We start from the raw sequence: 24,100 nt of genomic DNA on the forward strand, positions 1-24,100 counted from the left end.
TTGCCTAGCCGAAGCATTAATTGAAATCCAATTCCGACAAATATTCAGCCTACTGCCAAACCATTGCAGAATACACCAGTTCTCGTCCGATCACTGAAGTTAAGCTGCATCGGGCGTGGTTAGTACTTGCATGGGAGACCGGCTGGGAATACCACGTGCAGTAGGCTTATCAATATTTTTATTCCACCGTACATACCAACTTTTTCCCGTGATTTTTTGCCTAGCCGAAGCATTAATTGAAATCCAATTCCGACAAATATTCAGCCTACTGCCAAACCATTGCAGAATACACCAGTTCTCGTCCGATCACTGAAGCTAAGCCGCATCGGGCGTGGTTAGTTCTTGCACGTGAGACCGGCGGGGAATACCTCGTGCAGTAGGCTCATCAACATTTTTATTCCACATTACATGCTAACTTTTTCCAATGATTTTTTGCCTTGACGAAGGATTAAATGACATACAATTCGGTAGAATATTCAGCCTACTGCCTAACCATTGCAGAATACACCAGTTCTCGTCCGATCACTGAAGTTAAGCTGGATCGGGCGTGATTAGTACTTGCATGGGAGACCGGCTGGGAATACCACGTGCAGTAGGATGATGAACATTTTTAGTCCACATTACATACTAACTTTTTCCCATGATTTTTTGCCTAGACGAAGCATTAAATGACATCCAATTGCGACGAATATTCAGCCTACTGCCAAACCAATGCAGAATACACCAGTTCTCGTCTCATCATTGAAGTTAATCTGCATAGGGCATGGTTAGTACTTGCATGGGAGACCGGCTGGGAATACCACGTGCAGTAGGCTTATCAACATTTTTATTCCACCGTACATACCATATTTCCCGGGATTTGTTGCCTAGCCGAAGTAAAAAATTACATCCAATTCCGACGAATATTCAGCCTACTGCCAAACCATTGCAGAATACACCAGTTCTCGTCCGATCACTGAAGTTAAGCTGCATCGGGCGTGGTTAGTACTTGCGTGGGAGATCGGCTGGGAATACCATCTGCAGTAGGTTAATGAACATTTTTATTCCACCGTACATACTAACCTTTTTCCATGATTTTTTGCATAGCCGAAGCATTAAATGACATCTAATTGCTAAAAATATTCAGCCTACTGCCAAACCAATGCAGAATACACCAGTTCTCGTCCGATCACTGAAGTTAATCTGCATCGGGCATGCTTAGTAATTGCATGGGAGACCGGCTGGGAATACCACGTGCAGTAGGCTTATCAACATTTTTATTCCACCGTACATACCAACTTTTTCCCGGGATTTGTTGCCTAGCCGAAGTATTAAATTACATCCAATTTCGACGAATATTCAGCCTACTGCCAAACCATTGCAGAATACACCAGTTCTCGTCCGATCACTGAAGCTAAGCCGCATCGGGCGTGGTTAGTACTTGCACGGGAGACCGGCTGGGAATTCCTCGTGCAGTAGGCTCATCAACATTTTTATTCCACATTACATGCTAACTTTTTCCCATGATTTTTTGCCTAGACGAAGCATTATATGACATACAATTAGGACGAATATTCAGCCTACTGTCAAACCATTGCAGAATACACCAGTTCTCGTCCAATCACTGAAGTTAAGCTGCATCGAGCGTGGTTAGTAATTGCATGGGAGACCAGCTGGGAATACCACGTGCATTAGGCTCATCAACATTTTTATTCCACCGTACATACTAACTTTTCCCGGGATTTTTTGCCTAGCCGAAGTATTAAGTTACATCCAATTCCGACGAATATTCAGCCTACTGCCAAACCATTGCAGAATACACCCGTTCTCGTCCTATCACTGAAGTTAAGCTGCATCGGGCGTGGTTAGTACTTGGATGTGAGACCGGCTGGGAATACCACGTGCAGTACGCTCATCAACATTTTTATTCCACCGTACATACCAACTTTTTCCCGGGATTTGTTGCCTAGCCGAAGTATTAAATTACATCCAATTCCGAAGAATATTCAGTCTACTGCCAAACCATTGCAAATTACACCAGTTCTCGTCCGATCACTGAAGTTAAGCTGCATTGGGCGTGGTTAGTACTTGCATGGGAGACCTGCTGGGAATACCACGTGCAGTAGGCTTATCAATATTTTTATTCCACCGTACATGCTATCTTTTTCCCGTGAATTTTTGCCTAGCTGAAGCATTAATTGAAATCCAATTCCGACAAATAATTAGCCTACTGCCAAACCATTGCAGAATACACCAGTTCTCGTCCGATCACTGAAGCTAAGCTGCATCGGGCGTGGTTAGTACTTGCACGGGAGACCGGCTGGGAATACCTCGTGCAGTAGGCTCATCAACATTTTTATTCCACATTACATGCTAACTTTTTCCCATGATTTTTTGCCTAGACGAAGCATTAAATGACATAAAATTAGGATGAATATTCAGCCTACTGCCAAAGCATTGCAGAATACACCAGTTCTCGTCCGATCACTGAAGATAAGCTGCATCGGGCGTGGTTAGTACTTGGATGTGAGACAGGCTGGTAATACCACGTGCAGTACGCTCATCAACATTTTAATTCCACCGTACATACCAACTTTTTCCCGGGATTTGTTGCCTAGCCGAAGTATTAAATTACATCCAATTCCGACGAATATTCAGTCTACTGCCAAACCATTGCAGAATACACCAGTTCTCGTCCGATCACTGATGTTAAGCTGCATCGGGCGTGGTTAGTACTTGCATGGGAGACCTGCTCGGATTAAAAAGTGCAGTAGGCTTATCAACATTTTTATTCAACCATACATACCACTTTTTTCCCGTGATTTTTTGCCTAGCCGAATCATTAATTGAAATCCAATTCCGACAAATATTCAGCCTACTGCCAAACCATTGCAGAATACACCAGTTCTCGTCCTATCACTGAAGCTAAGCCGCATCGGGCGTGGTTAGTACTTGCACGGGAGACCGGCTGGGAATACCTCGTGCAGTAGGCTCATCAACATTTTTATTCCACATTACATGCTAAATTTATCCCATGATTTTTTGCCTAGACGAAGCATTAAATGACATAAAATTAGGATGAATATTCAGCCTACTGCCAAACCATTGCAGAATACACCAGTTCTCGTCCGATCACTGAAGATAAGCTGCATCGGGCGTGGTTAGTACTTGGATGTGAGACAGGCTGGTAATACCACGTGCAGTACGCTCATCAACATTTTAATTCCACCGTACATACCAACTTTTTCCCGGGATTTGTTGCCTAGCCGAAGTATTAAATTACATCCAATTCCGACGAATATTCAGTCTACTGCCAAACCATTGCAGAATACACCAGTTCTCGTCCGATCACTGATGTTAAGCTGCATCGGGCGTGGTTAGTACTTGCATGGGAGACCTGCTGGGATTAAAAAGTGCAGTAGGCTTATCAACATTTTTATTCAACCATACATACCACTTTTTTCCCGTGATTTTTTGCCTAGCCGAATCATTAATTGAAATCCAATTCCGACAAATATTCAGCCTACTGCCAAACCATTGCAGAATACACCAGTTCTCGTCCTATCACTGAAGCTAAGCCGCATCGGGCGTGGTTTGTACTTGCACGGGAGACCGGCTGGGAATACCTCGTGCAGTAGGCTCATCAACATTTTTATTCCACATTACATACTAACTTTTTCCCATGATTTTTTGCCTAGACGAAGCATTAAATGACATACAATTAGGACGAATATTCAGCCTACTGCCAAACCATTGCAGTATACACCAGTTCTTGTCCGATCACTGAAGTTAAGCTGCATCGGGCGTGGTTAGTACATGCATGGAGACCGGCTGGGAATACCACGTGCATTAGGCTCATCAACATTTTAATTCCACCGTACGTACCAACTTTTTCCCATGATTTTTTGCCTAGGCGAAGCATTAAATGACATCTAATTGCAAAGAATATTCAGCCTACTGCCAAACCAATGCAGAATACACCAGTTCTCGTCCGATCACTGAAGTTAATCTGCATCGGGCATGGTTAGTAATTGCATGGGAGACCGACTGGGAATACCACGTGCAATAGGCTTATCAATATTTTTATTCCACCGTACATACCAACTTTTTCCCGTGATTTTTTGCCTAGCCGAAGCATTAATTGAAATCCAATTCCGACAAATATTCAGCCTACTGCCAAACCATTGCAGAATACACCAGTTCTCGTCCGATTACTGAAGCTAAGCCGCATCGGGCGTGGTTAGTACTTGCACGAGAGACCGGCGGGGAATACCTCGTGCAGTAGGCTCATAAACATTTTTATTCCACATTACATGCTAACTTTTTCCAATGATTTTTTGCCTAGACGAAGCATTAAATGACATACAATTCGGTCGAATATTCAGCCTACTGCCTAACCATTGCAGAATACACCAGTTCTCGTCCGATCACTGAAGTTAAGCAGCATCGGGCGTGGTTAGTACTTGCATGGGAGACCGGCTGGGAATACCACGTGCAGTAGGCTGATGAACATTTTTAGTCCACATTACATACTAACTTTTTCCCATGATTTTTTGCCTAGACGAAGCATTAAATGACATCCAATTGCAACGAATATTCAGCCTACTGCCAAACCAATGCAGAATACACCAGTTCTCGTCTGATCATTGAAGTTAATCTGCATAGGGCATGGTTAGTACTTGCATAAGAGACCGGCTGTGAATACCACGTGCAGTAGGCTTATCAACATTTTTATTCCACCGTACATACCATATTTCCCGGGATTTGTTGCCTAGCCGAAGTAAAAAATTACATCCAATTCCGACGAATATTCAGCCTACTGCCAAATCATTGCAGAATACACCAGTTCTCGTCCGATCACTGAAGTTAAGCTGCATCGGGCGTGGTTAGTACTTGCGTGGGAGATCGGCTGGGAAAACCATCTGCAGTAGGCTGATGAACATTTTTATTCCACCGTACATACTAACATTTTTCCATGATTTTTTGCCTAGCCGAAGTATTAAATTACATCCAATTCCGAGGAATATTCAGCCTACTGCCAAACCAATGCAGAATACACCAGTTCTCGTCCGATCACTGAAGTTAATCTGCATCGGGCATGGTTAGTACTTGCATGGGATACCGGCTGGGAATACCACGTGCAGTAGGCTTATCAACATTTTTATTCAACCGTACATACCATTTTTTTCCCGCGATTTGTTGCCTAGCCGAAGTATTTAATTACATCCAATTCCGACGAATATTCAGCCTACTGCCAAACCATTGCAGAATACACCAGTTCTCGTCCGATCGCTGAAGTTAAGCTGCATCGGGCGTGGTTAGTACTTGCGTGGGAGACCGGCTGGGAATACCACCTGCAGTAGGCTAATGAACATTTTTATTCCACCGTACATACGAACCTTTTTCCATGATTTTTTGCATAGTCGAAGCATTAAACGACATCCAATTCCGACGAATATTTAGACTACTGCCAACCCATTGCAGAATACACCAGTTCTCGTCCGATCACTGAAGTTAATCTGCATCGGGCGTGGTTAGTACTTGCATGGGAGACCGGCTGGGAATACCACGTGCAGTAGGCTTATCAACATTTTTATTCCACCATACATACTATCTTTTTCCCGTGATTTTTTGCCTAGCCGAAGCATTAATTGAAATCCAATTCCGACAAATATTCAGCCTACTGCCAAACCATTGCAGAATACACCAGTTCTCGTCCGATCACTGAAGCTAAGCCGCATCGGGCGTGGTTTGTACTTGCACGGGAGACCGGCTGGGAATACCTCGTGCAGTAGGCTCATCAACATTTTTATTCCACATTACATACTAACTTTTTCCCATGATTTTTTGCCTAGACGAAGCATTAAATGACATACAATTAGGACGAATATTCAGCCTACTGCCAAACCATTGCAGTATACACCAGTTCTCGTCCGATCACTGAAGTTAAGCTGCATCGGGCGTGGTTAGTACATGCATGGAGACCGGCTGGGAATACCACGTGCATTAGGCTCATCAACATTTTAATTCCACCGTACGTACCAACTTTTTCCCATGATTTTTTGCCTAGGCGAAGCATTAAATGACATCTAATTGCAAAGAATATTCAGCCTACTGCCAAACCAATGCAGAATACACCAGTTCTCGTCCGATCACTGAAGTTAATCTGCATCGGGCATGGTTAGTAATTGCATGGGAGACCGACTGGGAATACCACGTGCAATAGGCTTATCAATATTTTTATTCCACCGTACATACCAACTTTTTCCCGTGATTTTTTGCCTAGCCGAAGCATTAATTGAAATCCAATTCCGACAAATATTCAGCCTACTGCCAAACCATTGCAGAATACACCAGTTCTCGTCCGATTACTGAAGCTAAGCCGCATCGGGCGTGGTTAGTACTTGCACGAGAGACCGGCGGGGAATACCTCGTGCAGTAGGCTCATAAACATTTTTATTCCACATTACATGCTAACTTTTTCCAATGATTTTTTGCCTAGACGAAGCATTAAATGACATACAATTCGGTCGAATATTCAGCCTACTGCCTAACCATTGCAGAATACACCAGTTCTCGTCCGATCACTGAAGTTAAGCAGCATCGGGCGTGGTTAGTACTTGCATGGGAGACCGGCTGGGAATACCACGTGCAGTAGGCTGATGAACATTTTTAGTCCACATTACATACTAACTTTTTCCCATGATTTTTTGCCTAGACGAAGCATTAAATGACATCCAATTGCAACGAATATTCAGCCTACTGCCAAACCAATGCAGAATACACCAGTTCTCGTCTGATCATTGAAGTTAATCTGCATAGGGCATGGTTAGTACTTGCATAAGAGACCGGCTGTGAATACCACGTGCAGTAGGCTTATCAACATTTTTATTCCACCGTACATACCATATTTCCCGGGATTTGTTGCCTAGCCGAAGTAAAAAATTACATCCAATTCCGACGAATATTCAGCCTACTGCCAAATCATTGCAGAATACACCAGTTCTCGTCCGATCACTGAAGTTAAGCTGCATCGGGCGTGGTTAGTACTTGCGTGGGAGATCGGCTGGGAAAACCATCTGCAGTAGGCTGATGAACATTTTTATTCCACCGTACATACTAACATTTTTCCATGATTTTTTGCCTAGCCGAAGTATTAAATTACATCCAATTCCGAGGAATATTCAGCCTACTGCCAAACCAATGCAGAATACACCAGTTCTCGTCCGATCACTGAAGTTAATCTGCATCGGGCATGGTTAGTACTTGCATGGGAGACCGGCTGGGAATACCACGTGCAGTAGGCTTATCAACATTTTTATTCAACCGTACATACCATTTTTTTCCCGCGATTTGTTGCCTAGCCGAAGTATTTAATTACATCCAATTCCGACGAATATTCAGCCTACTGCCAAACCATTGCAGAATACACCAGTTCTCGTCCGATCGCTGAAGTTAAGCTGCATCGGGCGTGGTTAGTACTTGCGTGGGAGACCGGCTGGGAATACCACCTGCAGTAGGCTAATGAACATTTTTATTCCACCGTACATACGAACCTTTTTCCATGATTTTTTGCATAGTCGAAGCATTAAACGACATCCAATTCCGACGAATATTTAGACTACTGCCAACCCATTGCAGAATACACCAGTTCTCGTCCGATCACTGAAGTTAATCTGCATCGGGCGTGGTTAGTACTTGCATGGGAGACCGGCTGGGAATACCACGTGCAGTAGGCTTATCAACATTTTTATTCCACCATACATACTATCTTTTTCCCGTGATTTTTTGCCTAGCCGAAGCATTAATTGAAATCCAATTCCGACAAATATTCAGCCTACTGCCAAACCATTGCAGAATACACCAGTTCTCGTCCGATCACTGAAGCTAAGCCGCATCGGGCGTGGTTAGTACTTGCACGGGAGATCGGCTGGGAATACCTCGTGCAGTAGGCTCATCAACATTTTTATTCCACATTACATGCTAACATTTTCCCATGATTTTTTGCCTAGACGAAGCATTAAATGACATACAATTCGGACGAATATTCAGCCTACTGCCTAACCATTGCTGAATACACCAGTTCACGTCCGATCACTGAAGTTAATCCGCATCGTGCATGGTTAGTACTTGCATGGGAGACTGGCTGAGAATACCACGTGCAGTAGGCTCATGAACATTTTTATTCCACATTACATACTAACATTTTCCCATGTTTTTTTTGCCTAGCCGAAGCAATAAATGACATCCAATTGCAACGAATATTCAGCCTACTGCCAAACCAATGCAGAATACACCAGTTCACGTCCGATCACTGAAGTTAAGCTGCATCGGGCGTTGTTAGTACTTGGATGTGCGACAGGCTGGGAATACCACGTGCAGTACGCTCATCAACATTTTAATTCCACCGTACATACCAACTATTTCCCGGGATTTGTTGCCTTGCCGAAGTATTAAATTACATCCAATTCCGACGAATATTCAGTCTACTGCCAAACCATTGCAGAATACACCAGTTCTCGTCCGATCACTGATGTTAAGCTGCATCGGGCGTGGTTAGTACTTGCATGGGAGACCTGCTGGGATTAAAAAGTGCAGTAGGCTTATCAACATTTTTATTCAACCATACATACCACTTTTTCCCCGTGATTTTTTGCCTAGCCGAATCATTAATTGAAATCCAATTCCGACAAATATTCAGCCTACTGCCAAACCATTGCAGAATACACCAGTTCTCGTCCTATCACTGAAGCTAAGCCGCATCGGGCGTGGTTAGTACTTGCACGGGAGACCGGCTGGGAATACCTCGTGCAGTAGGCTCATCAACATTTTTATTCCACATTACATGCTAACTTTTTCCCATGATTTTTTGCCTAGACGAAGCATTAAATGACATACAATTAGGACGAATATTCAGCCTACTGCCAAACCATTGCAGAATACACCAGTTCTCGTCCGATCACTGAAGTTAAGCTGCATCGGGCGTGGTTAGTACATGCATGGAGACCGGCTGGGAATACCACGTGCATTAGGCTCATCAACATTTTAATTCCACCGTACATACCAACTTTTTCCCGTGATTGTTTGCCTAGCCGAAGCATTAATTGAAATCCAATTCCGACAAATATTCAGCCTACTGCCAAACCATTGCAGATTACACCAGTTCTCGTCCGATCACTGAAGCTAAGCCGCATCGGGCATGGTTAGTACTTGCACGAGAGACCGGCGGGGAATACCTCGTGCAGTAGGCTCATCAACATTTTTATTCCACATTACATGCTAACTTTTTCCAATGATTTTTTGCCTAGATGAAGCATTAAATGACATACAATTCGGTCGAATATTCAGCCTACTGCCAAACCAATGCAGAATACACCAGTTCTCGTCTGATCATTGAAGTTAATCTGCATAGGGCATGGTTAGTACTTGCATGGGAGACCGGCTGTGAATACCACGTGCAGTAGGCTTATCAACATTTTTATTCCACCGTACATACCATATTTCCCGGGATTTGTTGCCTAGCCGAAGTATTAAGTTACATCCAATTCCGACGAATATTCAGCCTACTGCCAAACCATTGCAGAATACACCCGTTCTCGTCCTATCACTGAAGTTAAGCTGCATCGGGCGTGGTTAGTACTTGGATGTGAGACCGGCTGGGAATACCACGTGCAGTACGCTCATCAACATTTTTATTCCACCGTACATACCAACTTTTTCCCGGGATTTGTTGCCTAGCCGAAGTATTAAATTACATCCAATTCCGAAGAATATTCAGTCTACTGCCAAACCATTGCAAATTACACCAGTTCTCGTCCGATCACTGAAGTTAAGCTGCATTGGGCGTGGTTAGTACTTGCATGGGAGACCTGCTGGGAATACCACGTGCAGTAGGCTTATCAATATTTTTATTCCACCGTACATGCTATCTTTTTCCCGTGAATTTTTGCCTAGCTGAAGCATTAATTGAAATCCAATTCCGACAAATAATTAGCCTACTGCCAAACCATTGCAGAATACACCAGTTCTCGTCCGATCACTGAAGCTAAGCTGCATCGGGCGTGGTTAGTACTTGCACGGGAGACCGGCTGGGAATACCTCGTGCAGTAGGCTCATCAACATTTTTATTCCACATTACATGCTAACTTTTTCCCATGATTTTTTGCCTAGACGAAGCATTAAATGACATAAAATTAGGATGAATATTCAGCCTACTGCCAAACCATTGCAGAATACACCAGTTCTCGTCCGATCACTGAAGATAAGCTGCATCGGGCGTGGTTAGTACTTGGATGTGAGACAGGCTGGTAATACCACGTGCAGTACGCTCATCAACATTTTAATTCCACCGTACATACCAACTTTTTCCCGGGATTTGTTGCCTAGCCGAAGTATTAAATTACATCCAATTCCGACGAATATTCAGTCTACTGCCAAACCATTGCAGAATACACCAGTTCTCGTCCGATCACTGATGTTAAGCTGCATCGGGCGTGGTTAGTACTTGCATGGGAGACCTGCTGGGATTAAAAAGTGCAGTAGGCTTATCAACATTTTTATTCAACCATACATACCACTTTTTTCCCGTGATTTTTTGCCTAGCCGAATCATTAATTGAAATCCAATTCCGACAAATATTCAGCCTACTGCCAAACCATTGCAGAATACACCAGTTCTCGTCCTATCACTGAAGCTAAGCCGCATCGGGCGTGGTTAGTACTTGCACGGGAGACCGGCTGGGAATACCTCGTGCAGTAGGCTCATCAACATTTTTATTCTACATTACATACTAACTTTTTCCCATGATTTTTTGCCTAGACGAAGCATTAAATGACATACAATTAGGACGAATATTCAGCCTACTGCCAAACCATTGCAGAATACACCAGTTCTCGTCCGATCACTGAAGTTAAGCTGCATCGGGCGTGGTTAGTACATCCATGGAGACCGGCTGGGAATACCACGTGCAGTAGGCTGATGAACATTTTTAGTCCACATTACATACTAACTTTTTCCCATGATTTTTTGCCTAGACGAAGCATTAAATGACATCCAATTGCAACGAATATTCAGCCTACTGCCAAACCAATGCAGAATACACCAGTTCTCGTCTGATCATTGAAGTTAATCTGCATAGGGCATGGTTAGTACTTGCATAAGAGACCGGCTGTGAATACCACGTGCAGTAGGCTTATCAACATTTTTATTCCACCGTACATACCATATTTCCCGGGATTTGTTGCCTAGCCGAAGTAAAAAATTACATCCAATTCCGACGAATATTAAGCCTACTGCCAAATCATTGCAGAATACACCAGTTCTCGTCCGATCACTGAAGTTAAGCTGCATCGGGCGTGGTTAGTACTTGCGTGGGAGATCGGCTGGGAAAACCATCTGCAGTAGGCTGATGAACATTTTTATTCCACCGTACATACTAACATTTTTCCATGATTTTTTGCCTAGCCGAAGTATTAAATTACATCCAATTCCGAGGAATATTCAGCCTACTGCCAAACCAATGCAGAATACACCAGTTCTCGTCCGATCACTGAAGTTAATCTGCATCGGGCATGGTTAGTACTTGCATGGGAGACCGGCTGGGAATACCACGTGCAGTAGGCTTATCAACATTTTTATTCAACCGTACATACCATTTTTTTCCCGCGATTTGTTGCCTAGCCGAAGTATTTAATTACATCCAATTCCGACGAATATTCAGCCTACTGCCAAACCATTGCAGAATACACCAGTTCTCGTCCGATCGCTGAAGTTAAGCTGCATCGGGCGTGGTTAGTACTTGCGTGGGAGACCGGCTGGGAATACCACCTGCAGTAGGCTAATGAACATTTTTATTCCACCGAACATACGAACCTTTTTCCATGATTTTTTGCATAGCCGAAGCATTAAACGACATCCAATTCCGACAAATATTCAGCCTACTGCCAAACCATTGCAGAATACACCAGTTCTCGTCCGATCACTGAAGCTAAGCCGCATCGGGCGTGGTTAGTACTTGCACGGGAGATCGGCTGGGAATACCTCGTGCAGTAGGCTCATCAACATTTTTATTCCACATTACATGCTAACATTTTCCCATGATTTTTTGCCTAGACGAAGCATTAAATGACATACAATTCGGACGAATATTCAGCCTACTGCCTAACCATTGCTGAATACACCAGTTCACGTCCGATCACTGAAGTTAATCCGCATCGTGCATGGTTAGTACTTGCATGGGAGACTGGCTGAGAATACCACGTGCAGTAGGCTCATCAACATTTTTATTCCACATTACATACTAACATTTTCCCATGTTTTTTTTGCCTAGCCGAAGCAATAAATGACATCCAATTGCAACGAATATTCAGCCTACTGCCAAACCAATGCAGAATACACCAGTTCACGTCCGATCACTGAAGTTAAGCTGCATCGGGCGTGGTTAGTACATGGATGTGAGACAGGCTGGGAATACCACGTGCAGTACGCTCATCAACATTTTAATTCCACCGTACATACCAACTATTTCCCGGGATTTGTTGCCTTGCCGAAGTATTAAATTACATCCAATTCCGACGAATATTCAGTCTACTGCCAAACCATTGCAGAATACACCAGTTCTCGTCCGATCACTGATGTTAAGCTGCATCGGGCGTGGTTAGTACTTGCATGGGAGACCTGCTGGGATTAAAAAGTGCAGTAGGCTTATCAACATTTTTATTCAACCATACATACCACTTTTTTCCCGTGATTTTTTGCCTAGCCGAATCATTAATTGAAATCCAATTCCGACAAATATTCAGCCTACTGCCAAACCATTGCAGAATACACCAGTTCTCGTCCTATCACTGAAGCTAAGCCGCATCGGGCGTGGTTAGTACTTGCACGGGAGACCGGCTGGGAATACCTCGTGCAGTAGGCTCATCAACATTTTTATTCCACATTACATGCTAACTTTTTCCCATGATTTTTTGCCTAGACGAAGCATTAAATGACATACAATTAGGAAGAATATTCAGCCTACTGCCAAACCATTGCAGAATACACCAGTTCTCGTCCGATCACTGAAGTTAAGCTGCATCGGGCGTGGTTAGTACATGCATGGAGACCGGCTGGGAATACCACGTGCATTAGGCTCATCAACATTTTAATTCCACCGTACATACCAACTTTTTCCCGTGATTGTTTGCCTAGCCGAAGCATTAATTGAAATCCAATTCCGACAAATAATCAGCCTACTGCCAAACCATTGCAGATTACACCAGTTCTCGTCCGATCACTGAAGCTAAGCCGCATCGGGCGTGGTTAGTACTTGCACGGGAGACCGGCGGGGAATACCTCGTGCAGTAGGCTCATCAACATTTTTATTCCACATTACATGCTAACTTTTTCCAATGATTTTTTGCCTAGATGAAGCATTAAATGACATACAATTCGGTCGAATATTCAGCCTACTGCCAAACCAATGCAGAATACACCAGTTCTCGTCTGATCATTGAAGTTAATCTGCATAGGGCATGGTTAGTACTTGCATGGGAGACCGGCTGTGAATACCACGTGCAGTAGGCTTATCAACATTTTTATTCCACCGTACATACCATATTTCCCGGGATTTGTTGCTTAGCCGAAGTATTAAGTTACATCCAATTCCGACGAATATTCAGCCTACTGCCAAACCATTGCAGAATACACCCGTTCTCGTCCTATCACTGAAGTTAAGCTGCATCGGGCGTGGTTAGTACTTGGATGTGAGACCGGCTGGGAATACCACGTGCAGTACGCTCATCAACATTTTTATTCCACCGTACATACCAACTTTTTCCCGGGATTTGTTGCCTAGCCGAAGTATTAAATTACATCCAATTCCGAAGAATATTCAGTCTACTGCCAAACCATTGCAAATTACACCAGTTCTCGTCCGATCACTGAAGTTAAGCTGCATTGGGCGTGGTTAGTACTTGCATGGGAGACCTGCTGGGAATACCACGTGCAGTAGGCTTATCAATATTTTTATTCCACCGTACATGCTATCTTTTTCCCGTGAATTTTTGCCTAGCTGAAGCATTAATTGAAATCCAATTCCGACAAATAATTAGCCTACTGCCAAACCATTGCAGAATACACCAGTTCTCGTCCGATCACTGAAGCTAAGCTGCATCGGGCGTGGTTAGTACTTGCACGGGAGACCGGCTGCGAATACCTCGTGCAGTAGGCTCATCAACATTTTTATTCCACATTACATGCTAACTTTTTCCCATGATTTTTTGCCTAGACGAAGCATTAAATGACATAAAATTAGGATGAATATTCAGCCTACTGCCAAACCATTGCAGAATACACCAGTTCTCGTCCGATCACTGAAGATAAGCTGCATCGGGCGTGGTTAGTACTTGGATGTGAGACAGGCTGGTAATACCACGTGCAGTACGCTCATCAACATTTTAATTCCACCGTACATACCAACTTTTTCCCGGGATTTGTTGCCTAGCCGAAGTATTAAATTACATCCAATTCCGACGAATATTCAGTCTACTGCCAAACCATTGCAGAATACACCAGTTCTCGTCCGATCACTGATGTTAAGCTGCATCGGGCGTGGTTAGTACTTGCATGGGAGACCTGCTGGGATTAAAAAGTGCAGTAGGCTTATCAACATTTTTATTCAACCATACATACCACTTTTTTCCCGTGATTTTTTGCCTAGCCGAATCATTAATTGAAATCCAATTCCGACAAATATTCAGCCTACTGCCAAACCATTGCAGAATACACCAGTTCTCGTCCTATCACTGAAGCTAAGCCGCATCGGGCGTGGTTAGTACTTGCACGGGAGACCGGCTGGGAATACCTCGTGCAGTAGGCTCATCAACATTTTTATTCCACATTACATACTAACTTTTTCCCATGATTTTTTGCCTAGACGAAGCATTAAATGACATACAATTAGGACGAATATTCAGCCTACTGCCAAACCATTGCAGAATACACCAGTTCTCGTCCGATCACTGAAGTTAAGCTGCATCGGGCGTGGTTAGTACATGCATGGAGACCGGCTGGGAATACCACGTGCATTAGGCTCATCAACATTTTAATTCCACCGTACGTACCAACTTTTTCCCATGATTTTTTGCCTAGGCGAAGCATTAAATGACATCTAATTGCAAAGAATATTCAGCCTACTGCCAAACCAATGCAGAATACACCAGTTCTCGTCCGATCACTGAAGTTAATCTGCATCGGGCATGGTTAGTAATTGCATGGGAGACCGGCTGGGAATACCACGTGCAGTAGGCTTATCAATATTTTTATTCCACCGTACATACCAACTTTTTCCCGTGATTTTTTGCCTAGCCGAAGCATTAATTGAAATCCAATTCCGACAAATATTCAGCCTACTGCCAAACCATTGCAGAATACACCAGTTCTCGTCCGATCACTGAAGCTAAGCCGCATCGGGCGTGGTTAGTACTTGCACGAGAGACCGGCGGGGAATACCTCGTGCAGTAGGCTCATAAACATTTTTATTCCACATTACATGCTAACTTTTTCCAATGATTTTTTGCCTAGACGAAGCATTAAATGACATACAATTCGGTCGAATATTCAGCCTACTGCCTAACCATTGCAGAATACACCAGTTCTCGTCCGATCACTGAAGTTAAGCAGCATCGGGCGTGGTTAGTACTTGCATGGGAGACCGGCTGGGAATACCACGTGCAGTAGGCTGATGAACATTTTTAGTCCACATTACATACTAACTTTTTCCCATGATTTTTTGCCTAGACGAAGCATTAAATGACATCCAATTGCAACGAATATTCAGCCTACTGCCAAACCAATGCAGAATACACCAGTTCTCGTCTGATCATTGAAGTTAATCTGCATAGGGCATGGTTAGTACTTGCATAAGAGACCGGCTGTGAATACCACGTGCAGTAGGCTTATCAACATTTTTATTCCACCGTACACACCATATTTCCCGGGATTTGTTGCCTAGCCGAAGTAAAAAATTACATCCAATTCCGACGAATATTCAGCCTACTGCCAAATCATTGCAGAATACACCAGTTCTCGTCCGATCACTGAAGTTAAGCTGCATCGGGCGTGGTTAGTACTTGCGTGGGAGATCGGCTGGGAAAACCATCTGCAGTAGGCTGATGAACATTTTTATTCCACCGTACATACTAACATTTTTCCATGATTTTTTGCCTAGCCGAAGTATTAAATTACATCCAATTCCGAGGAATATTCAGCCTACTGCCAAACCAATGCAGAATACACCAGTTCTCGTCCGATCACTGAAGTTAATCTGCATCGGGCATGGTTAGTACTTGCATGGGAGACCGGCTGGGAATACCACGTGCAGTAGGCTTATCAACATTTTTATTCAACCGTACATACCATTTTTTTCCCGCGATTTGTTGCCTAGCCGAAGTATTTAATTACATCCAATTCCGACGAATATTCAGCCTACTGCCAAACCATTGCAGAATACACCAGTTCTCGTCCGATCGCTGAAGTTAAGCTGCATCGGGCGTGGTTAGTACTTGCGTGGGAGACCGGCTGGGAATACCACCTGCAGTAGGCTAATGAACATTTTTATTCCACCGTACATACGAACCTTTTTCCATGATTTTTTGCATAGCCGAAGCATTAAACGACATCCATTTAATTCCGACGAATATTTAGACTACTGCCAACCCATTGCAGAATACACCAGTTCTCGTCCGATCACTGAAGTTAATCTGCATCGGGCGTGGTTAGTACTTGCATGTGAGACCTGCTGGGAATACCACGTGCAGTAGGCTTATCAACATTTTTATTCCACCATACATACTATCTTTTTCCCGTGATTTTTTGCCTAGCCGAAGCATTAATTGAAATCCAATTCCGACAAATATTCAGCCTACTGCCAAACCATTGCAGAATACACCAGTTCTCGTCCGATCACTGAAGCTAAGCCGCATCGGGCGTGGTTATTACTTGCACGGGAGATCGGCTGGGAATACCTCGTGCAGTAGGCTCATCAACATTTTTATTCCACATTACATGCTAACATTTTCCCATGATTTTTTGCCTAGACGAAGCATTAAATGACATACAATTCGGACGAATATTCAGCCTACTGCCTAACCATTGCTGAATACACCAGTTCACGTCCGATCACTGAAGTTAATCCGCATCGTGCATGGTTAGTACTTGCATGGGAGACTGGCTGAGAATACCACGTGCAGTAGGCTCATCAACATTTTTATTCCACATTACATACTAACATTTTCCCATGTTTTTTTTGCCTAGCCGAAGCAATAAATGACATCCAATTGCAACGAATATTCAGCCTACTGCCAAACCAATGCAGAATACACCAGTTCACGTCCGATCACTAAGTTAAGCTGCATCGGGCGTGGTTAGTACTTGGATGTGAGACAGGCTGGGAATACCACGTGCAGTACGCTCATCAACATTTTAATTCCACCGTACATACCAACTATTTCCCGGGATTTGTTGCCTTGCCGAAGTATTAAATTACATCCAATTCCGACGAATATTCAGTCTACTGCCAAACCATTGCAGAATACACCAGTTCTCGTCCGATCACTGATGTTAAGCTGCATCGGGCGTGGTTAGTACTTGCATGGGAGACCTGCTGGGATTAAAAAGTGCAGTAGGCTTATCAACATTTTTATTCAACCATACATACCACTTTTTTCCCGTGATTTTTTGCCTAGCCGAATCATTAATTGAAATCCAATTCCGACAAATATTCAGCCTACTGCCAAACCATTGCAGAATACACCAGTTCTCGTCCTATCACTGAAGCTAAGCCGCATCGGGCGTGGTTAGTACTTGCACGGGAGACCGGCTGGGAATACCTCGTGCAGTAGGCTCATCAACATTTTTATTCCACATTACATGCTAACTTTTTCCCATGATTTTTTGCCTAGACGAAGCATTAAATGACATACAATTAGGACGAATATTCAGCCTACTGCCAAACCATTGCAGAATACACCAGTTCTCGTCCGATCACTGAAGTTAAGCTGCATCGGGCGTGGTTAGTACATGCATGGAGACCGGCTGGGAATACCACGTGCATTAGGCTCATCAACATTTTAATTCCACCGTACATACCAACTTTTTCCCGTGATTGTTTGCCTAGCCGAAGCATTAATTGAAATCCAATTCCGACAAATATTCAGCCTACTGCCAAACCATTGCAGATTACACCAGTTCTCGTCCGATCACTGAAGCTAAGCCGCATCGGGCATGGTTAGTACTTGCACGAGAGACCGGCGGGGAATACCTCGTGCAGTAGGCTCATCAACATTTTTATTCCACATTACATGCTAACTTTTTCCAATGATTTTTTGCCTAGATGAAGCATTAAATGACATACAATTCGGTCGAATATTCAGCCTACTGCCAAACCAATGCAGAATACACCAGTTCTCGTCTGATCATTGAAGTTAATCTGCATAGGGCATGGTTAGTACTTGCATGGGAGACCGGCTGTGAATACCACGTGCAGTAGGCTTATCAACATTTTTATTCCACCGTACATACCATATTTCCCGGGATTTGTTGCCTAGCCGAAGTAAAAAATTACATCCAATTCCGACGAATATTCAGCCTACTGCCAAATCATTGCAGAATACACCAGTTCTCGTCCGATCACTGAAGTTAAGCTGCATCGGGCGTGGTTAGTACTTGCGTGGGAGATCGGCTGGGAAAACCATCTGCAGTAGGCTGATGAACATTTTTATTCCACCGTACATACTAACTTTTTTCCATGATTTTTTGCCTAGCCGAAGTATTAAATTACATCCAATTCCGAGGAATATTCAGCCTACTGCCAAACCAATGCAGAATACACCAGTTCTCGTCCGATCACTGAAGTTAATCTGCATCGGGCATGGTTAGTACTTGCATGGGAGACCGGCTGGGAATACCACGTGCAGTAGGCTCATCGACATTTTTATTCCACATTACATACTAACATTTTCCCATGTTTTTTTGCCTAGCCGAAGCAATAAATGACATCCAATTGCAACGAATATTAAGCCTACTGCCAAACCAATGCAGAATACACCAGTTCACGTCCGATCAGTGAAGTTAAGCTGCATCGGGCGTGGTTAGTACTTGCAAGGGAGACCGGCTGGAATACCACGTGCATTAGGCTCATCAACATGTTTATTCCACCGTACATACTAACTTTTTCCCGGGATTTTTTGCCCAGCCGAAGTTTTAAATTACATCCAATTCCGAAGAATATTCAACCTACTGACAAACCATTGCAGAATACACCAGTTCTCGTCCCATTTTTGAAGTTAAGCCTACCAGACGCGGTTAGTACTTGCATGGGAGCCCGGCTGTGAATACCGCATGCAGTAGGCTCATCAACATTTTTATTCCACCGCACATACTAACTTTTTTCCATGATTTTTTGCCTAGCCGAAGCATTAAATGACATCCAATTGCGACGAATATTCAGCCTACTGCCAAACCAATGCAGAATACACCAGTTGTCGTCCGATCACTGAAGTTAAGCTGCATAGGGCGTGGTTAGTACTTGCATGGTAGAACGGCTGGGAATACCACGTGCAGTAGGCTCATCAATATTTTTATTCCACCGTACATACTAACTTTTTCCCGGGATTTTTTGCCTAGCCGAAGCATTAAACGACATCCAATTCCGACGAATATTCAGCCTACTGCCAACCCATTGCAGAATACACCAGTTCTCGTCCGATCACTGAAGTTAAGTTGCATCGGGCGTGGATTATACTTGCATGGGAGACCGGCTGGGAATACCACGTGCAGTAGGCTCATCAACATTTTTATTCCACATTACATACTAACATTTTCCCATGATTTTTTGCCTAAATGAAGCATTAAATGACATACAATACGGACAAATATTCAGCCTACAGCCAAACCATTGCAGAACACACTAGTTCTCGTCATATCAATGAAGTTAAGCTGCATCGGGCGTGGTGAGTACTTGCATGGTAGACCGGCTGGGAATACCACGTCCAGTAGGCTCATCAACATTTTTATTCCTCATTACATACTAACTTTTTCCTATGATTTTTTGCCGAACCATAGCATTAAATGACATTCAATTCCGACGAATATTCAGCCTACTGCCAAACCATTGCAGAATACACCAGTTCTCGTCTGATCACTGCAGTTAACCTGCATCGGGCGTGGTTAGTACTTGCATGGGAGACCGGCTGGGAATACCACGTGCAGTTGGCTGATGAACATTTTTATTCCACCGTACATACTAACTATTTTCCATGATTTTTTGCCTAGCCAAAGCATTAAATGGCATACAATTGCAACGAACATTCAGCATACTGCCAAACCAATGCAGAATACACCAGTTCTCATCCGATCACTGAAGTTAATCTGCATCGGGCGTGGTTAGTACTTGCATGGGAGACCGGCTGGGAATACCACGTGCAGTAGGCTCATCAACATTTTAATTCCACATTATATACTAACATTTTCCCATAATTGTTTACCTAGCCGAAGCAATAAATGACATCCAATTGCAAAGAATATTCAGCCTACAGCCAAACCAATGCAGAATACACCAGTTCTCGTCTGATCACTGAAGTTAATCTGCATCGGGCATGGTTAGTACTTGCATGGGAGACTGGCTGGGAATACCACGTGCAGTAGGCTCATCAACATTTTTATTCCACATTACATACTAACATTTTCCCATGTTTTTTTGCCTAGCCGAAGCAATAAATGACATCCAATTGCAACGAATATTCAGCCTACTGGCAAACCAATGTAGAATACACCAGTTCACGTCCGATTACAGAAGTTAAGCTGCATCGGGCGTGGTTAGTACTTGCATGGGAGACCGGCTGGGAATACCACGTGCAGTAGGCTCATCAACATTTTTATTCCACCGTACATACTAACTTTTTCCCGGGATTTTTTGCCAAGCCGAAGTATTAAAATAAATCCAATTCTGACGAATACTCAGCCTACTGTCAAACTATTGCAGAATACACCAGTTCTCGTCCGGTCACTGAAGTTAAGCTGCATCGGGCGTGGTTAGTACTTGCATGGGAGACCGGCTGGGAATATCACGTGCAGTAGGCTCATCAACATTTTTATTCCACATTACATACTAACTTTTTCCTATGATTTTTTTCCTAGCCATAGCATTAAATGACATCCAATTCCGACGTATATTCAGCCTACTGCCAAACCATTGCCGAATACACCAGTTCTCGTCCGATCACTAAAGTTGAGCTGCATCGGGCGTGGTTAGTACTTGCATGGTATAACGACTGGGAATACCATGTGCACTAGGCTCATCAACATTTTTATTCCACAGAACATACTAACTTTTTCCCGGGATTTTTTGCCTAGCCGAAGTATTAAATTACATCCAATTCCGACGAATATTCAGCCTACTGACAAACAATTGCAGAACACACCAGTTCTCGTCCGATCACTGAAGTTAAGCCCACCGGACGTGGTTAGTAATTGCATGGGAGACCGGCTGAGAATACCACAAGCAGTAGGCTCATCAACATTTTATTCCACCGTACATACTAACTTTTTCGCGGGATTTTTTGCATAGCCGACGCATTAAACGACATCCAATTCCGTCGAATATTCAGCCTACTGCCAACCCATTGCAGAATACACCAGTTCTCGTCTGATCACTGAAGTTTACCTGCATCGGGCGTGGTTAGTACTTGCATGGTAAACCGGCTGGGAATACCACATGCAGTAGGCTCATCAACAGTTTTATTCCACATTACATACTAACTTTTTCCTATGATTTTTTGCCGAGCCATAGCATTAAATGACATTCAATTCCGACGAATATTCAGCCTACTGCCAAACCATTGCACAATACACAAGTTCTCGTCCGATCACTGCAGTTAAGCCCACCGGACGTGGTTAGTACTTGCATGGGAGACCGGCTGAGAATACCACAAGCAGTAGGCTCATCAACATTTTTATTCCACCGTACATACTAACTTTTTCGCGGGATTTTTTGCATAGCCGAAGCATTAAACGACATCCAATTCCGACGAATATTCAGCCTACTGCCAACCCATTGCAGAATACACCAGTTCTCGTCCGATCACTGAAGCTAAGCTGCATCGGGCGTGGTTAGTACTTGCATGGGAGACCGGCTGGGAATACCACTTGCATTAGGCTCATCGACATTTTTATTCCACATTACATACTAACATTTTCCCATGATTTTTTGCCTAGACGAAGCATTAAATGACATACAACACGGACGAATATTCAGCCTACTGCCAAAACATTGCAGAACACACCAGTTCTTGTCATATCAATGAAGTTAAGCTGCATTGGGCGTGGTTAGTACTTGCATGGTAGACCGGCTGGGAATACCACGTGCAGTAGGCTCATCAACATTTTTATTCCACAGAACATACTAACTTTTTCCCTGGATTTGTTGCCTTGCCGAAGTATTAAATTACATCCAATTCCGACGAATATTCAGCCTACTGACAAACAATTGCAGAACACACCAGTTCTCGTCCGATCACTGAAGTTAAGCCCACCGGACGTGGTTAGTACTTGCATGGGAGACCGGCTGAGAATACCACAAGCAGTAGGCTCATCAACATTTTTATTCCACCATACATACTAACTTTTTCGCGGGATTTTTTGCATAGCCGACGCATTAAACGACATCCAATTCCGTCGAATATTCAGCCTACTGCCAACCCATTGCAGAATACACCAGTTCTCGTCCGATCACTGAAGTTAACTTGCATCGGGCGTGGTTAGTACTTGCATGGTAAACCGGCTGGGAATACCACATGCAGCAGGCTCATCAACAGTTTTATTCCACATTACATACTAACTTTTTCCTATGATTTTTTGCCGAGCCATAGCATTAAATGACATTCAATTCCGACGAATATTCAGCCTACTGCCAAACCATTGCACAATACACAAGTTCTCGTCCGATCACTGCAGTTAAGCCCACCGGACGTGGTTAGTACTTGCATGGGAGACCGGCTGAGAATACCACAAGCAGTAGGCTCATCAACATTTTTATTCCACCGTACATACTAACATTTTCGCGGGATTTTTTGCATAGCCGAAGCATTAAACGACATCCAATTCCGACGAATATTCAGCCTACTGCCAACCCATTGCAGAATACACCAGTTCTCGTCCGATCACTGAAGCTAAGCTGCATCGGGCGTGGTTAGTACTTGCATGGGAGACCGGCTGGGAATACCACTTGCATTAGGCTCATCGACATTTTTATTCCACATTACATACTAACATTTTCCCATGATTTTTTGCCTAGACGAAGCATTAAATGACATACAATACGGACGAATATTCAGCCTACTGCCAAAACATTGCAGAACTCACCAGTTCTTGTCATATCAATGAAGTTAAGCTGCATTGGGCGTGGTTAGTACTTGCATGGTAGACCGGCTGGGAATACCACGTGCAGTAGGCTCATCAACATTTTTATTCCACCGTACATACTAACTTTTTCCCGGGATTTGTTGCCTTGCCGAAGTATTAAATTACATTCAATTCCGACGAATATTCAGCCTACTGCCAAACCATTGCAGAATACACCAGTTCACATCCGATCACTGAAGTTAAGCTGCATCGGGCGTGGTTAGTACTTGCATGACAGACCGGCTGAGAATACCACTTGCAGTAGGCTCATCAACATTTTTATTCCACCGTACATACTAACTTTTTCCCGGGATTTTTTGCCTTGCCGAAGTATTAAATTACATCCAATTCCTACGAATATTCAGCCTACTGACAAACCATTGCAGAATACACCAGATCTCGTCCGATCACTGAAGTTAAGCCTACCGGACGTGGTGGGAATACCACGTGCAGTAGGCTCATCAACATTTTTATTCCACATTACATACAAACATTTTCCCTTATTTTTTTTTACCTAGCCGAAGCAATAAATGACCTCCAATTGCAAAGAATATTCAGCCTACTGACAAACCATTGCAGAATGCACCAGATCTCGTCCGATCACTGAAGTTAAGCCCACCGGACGTGGTTAGTACTTGCATGGGAGACCGGCTGAGAATACCACAAGCAGTAGGCTCATCAA

General features: G+C 43.6%; 1 non-coding gene and 97 pseudogenes across 1 annotated transcript; all 98 read left to right on the top strand.

The window, feature by feature from the left end:
• The first annotated feature begins 47 nt into the window (after positions 1–47).
• LOC146744516 (5S ribosomal RNA) lies at positions 48–167 on the top strand. The gene has a single exon (XR_014929652.1). It is a non-coding gene; the product is annotated as a 5S ribosomal RNA (ribosomal RNA).
• A 96-nt stretch (positions 168–263) lies between these two features.
• Positions 264–383, top strand: LOC146744517 (5S ribosomal RNA; annotated as a pseudogene).
• A 96-nt stretch (positions 384–479) lies between these two features.
• LOC146744518 (5S ribosomal RNA) lies at positions 480–599 on the top strand (annotated as a pseudogene).
• A 96-nt stretch (positions 600–695) lies between these two features.
• LOC146744519 (5S ribosomal RNA) lies at positions 696–815 on the top strand (annotated as a pseudogene).
• A 94-nt stretch (positions 816–909) lies between these two features.
• Positions 910–1,029, top strand: LOC146744520 (5S ribosomal RNA; annotated as a pseudogene).
• A 96-nt stretch (positions 1,030–1,125) lies between these two features.
• LOC146744521 (5S ribosomal RNA) lies at positions 1,126–1,245 on the top strand (annotated as a pseudogene).
• Positions 1,246–1,341: 96 nt separating this feature from the next.
• On the top strand, positions 1,342–1,461 carry LOC146744522 (5S ribosomal RNA; annotated as a pseudogene).
• A 96-nt stretch (positions 1,462–1,557) lies between these two features.
• LOC146744523 (5S ribosomal RNA) lies at positions 1,558–1,677 on the top strand (annotated as a pseudogene).
• Positions 1,678–1,772: 95 nt separating this feature from the next.
• On the top strand, positions 1,773–1,892 carry LOC146744524 (5S ribosomal RNA; annotated as a pseudogene).
• Positions 1,893–1,988: 96 nt separating this feature from the next.
• Positions 1,989–2,108, top strand: LOC146744525 (5S ribosomal RNA; annotated as a pseudogene).
• A 96-nt stretch (positions 2,109–2,204) lies between these two features.
• LOC146744526 (5S ribosomal RNA) lies at positions 2,205–2,324 on the top strand (annotated as a pseudogene).
• A 528-nt stretch (positions 2,325–2,852) lies between these two features.
• On the top strand, positions 2,853–2,972 carry LOC146744527 (5S ribosomal RNA; annotated as a pseudogene).
• A 96-nt stretch (positions 2,973–3,068) lies between these two features.
• Positions 3,069–3,188, top strand: LOC146744528 (5S ribosomal RNA; annotated as a pseudogene).
• A 96-nt stretch (positions 3,189–3,284) lies between these two features.
• On the top strand, positions 3,285–3,404 carry LOC146744529 (5S ribosomal RNA; annotated as a pseudogene).
• A 96-nt stretch (positions 3,405–3,500) lies between these two features.
• On the top strand, positions 3,501–3,620 carry LOC146744530 (5S ribosomal RNA; annotated as a pseudogene).
• A 96-nt stretch (positions 3,621–3,716) lies between these two features.
• Positions 3,717–3,835, top strand: LOC146744531 (5S ribosomal RNA; annotated as a pseudogene).
• Positions 3,836–3,931: 96 nt separating this feature from the next.
• On the top strand, positions 3,932–4,051 carry LOC146744532 (5S ribosomal RNA; annotated as a pseudogene).
• Positions 4,052–4,147: 96 nt separating this feature from the next.
• LOC146744533 (5S ribosomal RNA) lies at positions 4,148–4,267 on the top strand (annotated as a pseudogene).
• A 96-nt stretch (positions 4,268–4,363) lies between these two features.
• LOC146744534 (5S ribosomal RNA) lies at positions 4,364–4,483 on the top strand (annotated as a pseudogene).
• A 96-nt stretch (positions 4,484–4,579) lies between these two features.
• On the top strand, positions 4,580–4,699 carry LOC146744535 (5S ribosomal RNA; annotated as a pseudogene).
• A 94-nt stretch (positions 4,700–4,793) lies between these two features.
• LOC146744536 (5S ribosomal RNA) lies at positions 4,794–4,913 on the top strand (annotated as a pseudogene).
• A 96-nt stretch (positions 4,914–5,009) lies between these two features.
• Positions 5,010–5,129, top strand: LOC146744537 (5S ribosomal RNA; annotated as a pseudogene).
• A 96-nt stretch (positions 5,130–5,225) lies between these two features.
• Positions 5,226–5,345, top strand: LOC146744538 (5S ribosomal RNA; annotated as a pseudogene).
• A 96-nt stretch (positions 5,346–5,441) lies between these two features.
• Positions 5,442–5,561, top strand: LOC146744539 (5S ribosomal RNA; annotated as a pseudogene).
• A 96-nt stretch (positions 5,562–5,657) lies between these two features.
• On the top strand, positions 5,658–5,777 carry LOC146744540 (5S ribosomal RNA; annotated as a pseudogene).
• Positions 5,778–5,873: 96 nt separating this feature from the next.
• On the top strand, positions 5,874–5,992 carry LOC146744541 (5S ribosomal RNA; annotated as a pseudogene).
• Positions 5,993–6,088: 96 nt separating this feature from the next.
• Positions 6,089–6,208, top strand: LOC146744542 (5S ribosomal RNA; annotated as a pseudogene).
• Positions 6,209–6,304: 96 nt separating this feature from the next.
• On the top strand, positions 6,305–6,424 carry LOC146744543 (5S ribosomal RNA; annotated as a pseudogene).
• Positions 6,425–6,520: 96 nt separating this feature from the next.
• Positions 6,521–6,640, top strand: LOC146744544 (5S ribosomal RNA; annotated as a pseudogene).
• A 96-nt stretch (positions 6,641–6,736) lies between these two features.
• LOC146744545 (5S ribosomal RNA) lies at positions 6,737–6,856 on the top strand (annotated as a pseudogene).
• Positions 6,857–6,950: 94 nt separating this feature from the next.
• LOC146744546 (5S ribosomal RNA) lies at positions 6,951–7,070 on the top strand (annotated as a pseudogene).
• Positions 7,071–7,166: 96 nt separating this feature from the next.
• Positions 7,167–7,286, top strand: LOC146744547 (5S ribosomal RNA; annotated as a pseudogene).
• A 96-nt stretch (positions 7,287–7,382) lies between these two features.
• On the top strand, positions 7,383–7,502 carry LOC146744548 (5S ribosomal RNA; annotated as a pseudogene).
• A 96-nt stretch (positions 7,503–7,598) lies between these two features.
• LOC146744549 (5S ribosomal RNA) lies at positions 7,599–7,718 on the top strand (annotated as a pseudogene).
• Positions 7,719–7,814: 96 nt separating this feature from the next.
• LOC146744550 (5S ribosomal RNA) lies at positions 7,815–7,934 on the top strand (annotated as a pseudogene).
• Positions 7,935–8,030: 96 nt separating this feature from the next.
• On the top strand, positions 8,031–8,150 carry LOC146744551 (5S ribosomal RNA; annotated as a pseudogene).
• A 97-nt stretch (positions 8,151–8,247) lies between these two features.
• Positions 8,248–8,367, top strand: LOC146744552 (5S ribosomal RNA; annotated as a pseudogene).
• A 96-nt stretch (positions 8,368–8,463) lies between these two features.
• LOC146744553 (5S ribosomal RNA) lies at positions 8,464–8,583 on the top strand (annotated as a pseudogene).
• A 96-nt stretch (positions 8,584–8,679) lies between these two features.
• Positions 8,680–8,799, top strand: LOC146744554 (5S ribosomal RNA; annotated as a pseudogene).
• A 96-nt stretch (positions 8,800–8,895) lies between these two features.
• On the top strand, positions 8,896–9,014 carry LOC146744555 (5S ribosomal RNA; annotated as a pseudogene).
• A 96-nt stretch (positions 9,015–9,110) lies between these two features.
• LOC146744556 (5S ribosomal RNA) lies at positions 9,111–9,230 on the top strand (annotated as a pseudogene).
• A 96-nt stretch (positions 9,231–9,326) lies between these two features.
• Positions 9,327–9,446, top strand: LOC146744557 (5S ribosomal RNA; annotated as a pseudogene).
• A 94-nt stretch (positions 9,447–9,540) lies between these two features.
• LOC146744558 (5S ribosomal RNA) lies at positions 9,541–9,660 on the top strand (annotated as a pseudogene).
• A 96-nt stretch (positions 9,661–9,756) lies between these two features.
• Positions 9,757–9,876, top strand: LOC146744559 (5S ribosomal RNA; annotated as a pseudogene).
• A 96-nt stretch (positions 9,877–9,972) lies between these two features.
• Positions 9,973–10,092, top strand: LOC146744560 (5S ribosomal RNA; annotated as a pseudogene).
• A 96-nt stretch (positions 10,093–10,188) lies between these two features.
• Positions 10,189–10,308, top strand: LOC146744561 (5S ribosomal RNA; annotated as a pseudogene).
• A 96-nt stretch (positions 10,309–10,404) lies between these two features.
• On the top strand, positions 10,405–10,524 carry LOC146744562 (5S ribosomal RNA; annotated as a pseudogene).
• Positions 10,525–10,620: 96 nt separating this feature from the next.
• On the top strand, positions 10,621–10,740 carry LOC146744563 (5S ribosomal RNA; annotated as a pseudogene).
• A 96-nt stretch (positions 10,741–10,836) lies between these two features.
• On the top strand, positions 10,837–10,955 carry LOC146744564 (5S ribosomal RNA; annotated as a pseudogene).
• Positions 10,956–11,051: 96 nt separating this feature from the next.
• Positions 11,052–11,171, top strand: LOC146744565 (5S ribosomal RNA; annotated as a pseudogene).
• Positions 11,172–11,265: 94 nt separating this feature from the next.
• On the top strand, positions 11,266–11,385 carry LOC146744566 (5S ribosomal RNA; annotated as a pseudogene).
• A 96-nt stretch (positions 11,386–11,481) lies between these two features.
• On the top strand, positions 11,482–11,601 carry LOC146744567 (5S ribosomal RNA; annotated as a pseudogene).
• A 96-nt stretch (positions 11,602–11,697) lies between these two features.
• On the top strand, positions 11,698–11,817 carry LOC146744568 (5S ribosomal RNA; annotated as a pseudogene).
• Positions 11,818–11,913: 96 nt separating this feature from the next.
• Positions 11,914–12,033, top strand: LOC146744569 (5S ribosomal RNA; annotated as a pseudogene).
• Positions 12,034–12,129: 96 nt separating this feature from the next.
• Positions 12,130–12,249, top strand: LOC146744570 (5S ribosomal RNA; annotated as a pseudogene).
• A 97-nt stretch (positions 12,250–12,346) lies between these two features.
• Positions 12,347–12,466, top strand: LOC146744571 (5S ribosomal RNA; annotated as a pseudogene).
• Positions 12,467–12,562: 96 nt separating this feature from the next.
• On the top strand, positions 12,563–12,682 carry LOC146744572 (5S ribosomal RNA; annotated as a pseudogene).
• A 96-nt stretch (positions 12,683–12,778) lies between these two features.
• Positions 12,779–12,898, top strand: LOC146744573 (5S ribosomal RNA; annotated as a pseudogene).
• Positions 12,899–12,994: 96 nt separating this feature from the next.
• LOC146744574 (5S ribosomal RNA) lies at positions 12,995–13,113 on the top strand (annotated as a pseudogene).
• A 96-nt stretch (positions 13,114–13,209) lies between these two features.
• On the top strand, positions 13,210–13,329 carry LOC146744575 (5S ribosomal RNA; annotated as a pseudogene).
• Positions 13,330–13,425: 96 nt separating this feature from the next.
• Positions 13,426–13,545, top strand: LOC146744576 (5S ribosomal RNA; annotated as a pseudogene).
• Positions 13,546–13,639: 94 nt separating this feature from the next.
• LOC146744577 (5S ribosomal RNA) lies at positions 13,640–13,759 on the top strand (annotated as a pseudogene).
• A 96-nt stretch (positions 13,760–13,855) lies between these two features.
• Positions 13,856–13,975, top strand: LOC146744578 (5S ribosomal RNA; annotated as a pseudogene).
• Positions 13,976–14,071: 96 nt separating this feature from the next.
• Positions 14,072–14,191, top strand: LOC146744579 (5S ribosomal RNA; annotated as a pseudogene).
• A 96-nt stretch (positions 14,192–14,287) lies between these two features.
• Positions 14,288–14,407, top strand: LOC146744580 (5S ribosomal RNA; annotated as a pseudogene).
• Positions 14,408–14,503: 96 nt separating this feature from the next.
• On the top strand, positions 14,504–14,623 carry LOC146744581 (5S ribosomal RNA; annotated as a pseudogene).
• Positions 14,624–14,719: 96 nt separating this feature from the next.
• On the top strand, positions 14,720–14,839 carry LOC146744582 (5S ribosomal RNA; annotated as a pseudogene).
• A 96-nt stretch (positions 14,840–14,935) lies between these two features.
• On the top strand, positions 14,936–15,054 carry LOC146744583 (5S ribosomal RNA; annotated as a pseudogene).
• Positions 15,055–15,150: 96 nt separating this feature from the next.
• Positions 15,151–15,270, top strand: LOC146744584 (5S ribosomal RNA; annotated as a pseudogene).
• Positions 15,271–15,366: 96 nt separating this feature from the next.
• On the top strand, positions 15,367–15,486 carry LOC146744585 (5S ribosomal RNA; annotated as a pseudogene).
• A 96-nt stretch (positions 15,487–15,582) lies between these two features.
• LOC146744586 (5S ribosomal RNA) lies at positions 15,583–15,702 on the top strand (annotated as a pseudogene).
• A 96-nt stretch (positions 15,703–15,798) lies between these two features.
• LOC146744587 (5S ribosomal RNA) lies at positions 15,799–15,918 on the top strand (annotated as a pseudogene).
• A 94-nt stretch (positions 15,919–16,012) lies between these two features.
• Positions 16,013–16,132, top strand: LOC146744588 (5S ribosomal RNA; annotated as a pseudogene).
• A 96-nt stretch (positions 16,133–16,228) lies between these two features.
• On the top strand, positions 16,229–16,348 carry LOC146744589 (5S ribosomal RNA; annotated as a pseudogene).
• A 96-nt stretch (positions 16,349–16,444) lies between these two features.
• Positions 16,445–16,564, top strand: LOC146744590 (5S ribosomal RNA; annotated as a pseudogene).
• A 100-nt stretch (positions 16,565–16,664) lies between these two features.
• Positions 16,665–16,784, top strand: LOC146744591 (5S ribosomal RNA; annotated as a pseudogene).
• Positions 16,785–16,880: 96 nt separating this feature from the next.
• LOC146744592 (5S ribosomal RNA) lies at positions 16,881–17,000 on the top strand (annotated as a pseudogene).
• Positions 17,001–17,096: 96 nt separating this feature from the next.
• LOC146744593 (5S ribosomal RNA) lies at positions 17,097–17,216 on the top strand (annotated as a pseudogene).
• A 312-nt stretch (positions 17,217–17,528) lies between these two features.
• LOC146744594 (5S ribosomal RNA) lies at positions 17,529–17,648 on the top strand (annotated as a pseudogene).
• Positions 17,649–17,744: 96 nt separating this feature from the next.
• On the top strand, positions 17,745–17,864 carry LOC146744595 (5S ribosomal RNA; annotated as a pseudogene).
• A 96-nt stretch (positions 17,865–17,960) lies between these two features.
• LOC146744596 (5S ribosomal RNA) lies at positions 17,961–18,079 on the top strand (annotated as a pseudogene).
• A 96-nt stretch (positions 18,080–18,175) lies between these two features.
• LOC146744597 (5S ribosomal RNA) lies at positions 18,176–18,295 on the top strand (annotated as a pseudogene).
• A 96-nt stretch (positions 18,296–18,391) lies between these two features.
• Positions 18,392–18,511, top strand: LOC146744598 (5S ribosomal RNA; annotated as a pseudogene).
• Positions 18,512–18,605: 94 nt separating this feature from the next.
• LOC146744599 (5S ribosomal RNA) lies at positions 18,606–18,725 on the top strand (annotated as a pseudogene).
• A 96-nt stretch (positions 18,726–18,821) lies between these two features.
• LOC146744600 (5S ribosomal RNA) lies at positions 18,822–18,941 on the top strand (annotated as a pseudogene).
• A 96-nt stretch (positions 18,942–19,037) lies between these two features.
• Positions 19,038–19,156, top strand: LOC146744601 (5S ribosomal RNA; annotated as a pseudogene).
• A 311-nt stretch (positions 19,157–19,467) lies between these two features.
• Positions 19,468–19,587, top strand: LOC146744602 (5S ribosomal RNA; annotated as a pseudogene).
• A 96-nt stretch (positions 19,588–19,683) lies between these two features.
• LOC146744603 (5S ribosomal RNA) lies at positions 19,684–19,803 on the top strand (annotated as a pseudogene).
• Positions 19,804–20,115: 312 nt separating this feature from the next.
• On the top strand, positions 20,116–20,235 carry LOC146744604 (5S ribosomal RNA; annotated as a pseudogene).
• A 96-nt stretch (positions 20,236–20,331) lies between these two features.
• LOC146744605 (5S ribosomal RNA) lies at positions 20,332–20,451 on the top strand (annotated as a pseudogene).
• A 96-nt stretch (positions 20,452–20,547) lies between these two features.
• Positions 20,548–20,667, top strand: LOC146744606 (5S ribosomal RNA; annotated as a pseudogene).
• A 96-nt stretch (positions 20,668–20,763) lies between these two features.
• On the top strand, positions 20,764–20,883 carry LOC146744607 (5S ribosomal RNA; annotated as a pseudogene).
• A 96-nt stretch (positions 20,884–20,979) lies between these two features.
• Positions 20,980–21,099, top strand: LOC146744608 (5S ribosomal RNA; annotated as a pseudogene).
• Positions 21,100–21,625: 526 nt separating this feature from the next.
• On the top strand, positions 21,626–21,745 carry LOC146744609 (5S ribosomal RNA; annotated as a pseudogene).
• Positions 21,746–22,056: 311 nt separating this feature from the next.
• Positions 22,057–22,176, top strand: LOC146744610 (5S ribosomal RNA; annotated as a pseudogene).
• Positions 22,177–22,703: 527 nt separating this feature from the next.
• On the top strand, positions 22,704–22,823 carry LOC146744611 (5S ribosomal RNA; annotated as a pseudogene).
• A 311-nt stretch (positions 22,824–23,134) lies between these two features.
• LOC146744612 (5S ribosomal RNA) lies at positions 23,135–23,254 on the top strand (annotated as a pseudogene).
• Positions 23,255–23,566: 312 nt separating this feature from the next.
• LOC146744613 (5S ribosomal RNA) lies at positions 23,567–23,686 on the top strand (annotated as a pseudogene).
• The last annotated feature ends 414 nt before the right edge of the window (positions 23,687–24,100 follow it).

This window comes from Saccoglossus kowalevskii, chromosome 5, assembly GCF_978046115.1.
Source record: "Saccoglossus kowalevskii chromosome 5, keSacKowa6.1, whole genome shotgun sequence".
In the NCBI taxonomy this organism is placed as follows: Eukaryota; Metazoa; Hemichordata; class Enteropneusta; family Harrimaniidae; genus Saccoglossus; species Saccoglossus kowalevskii.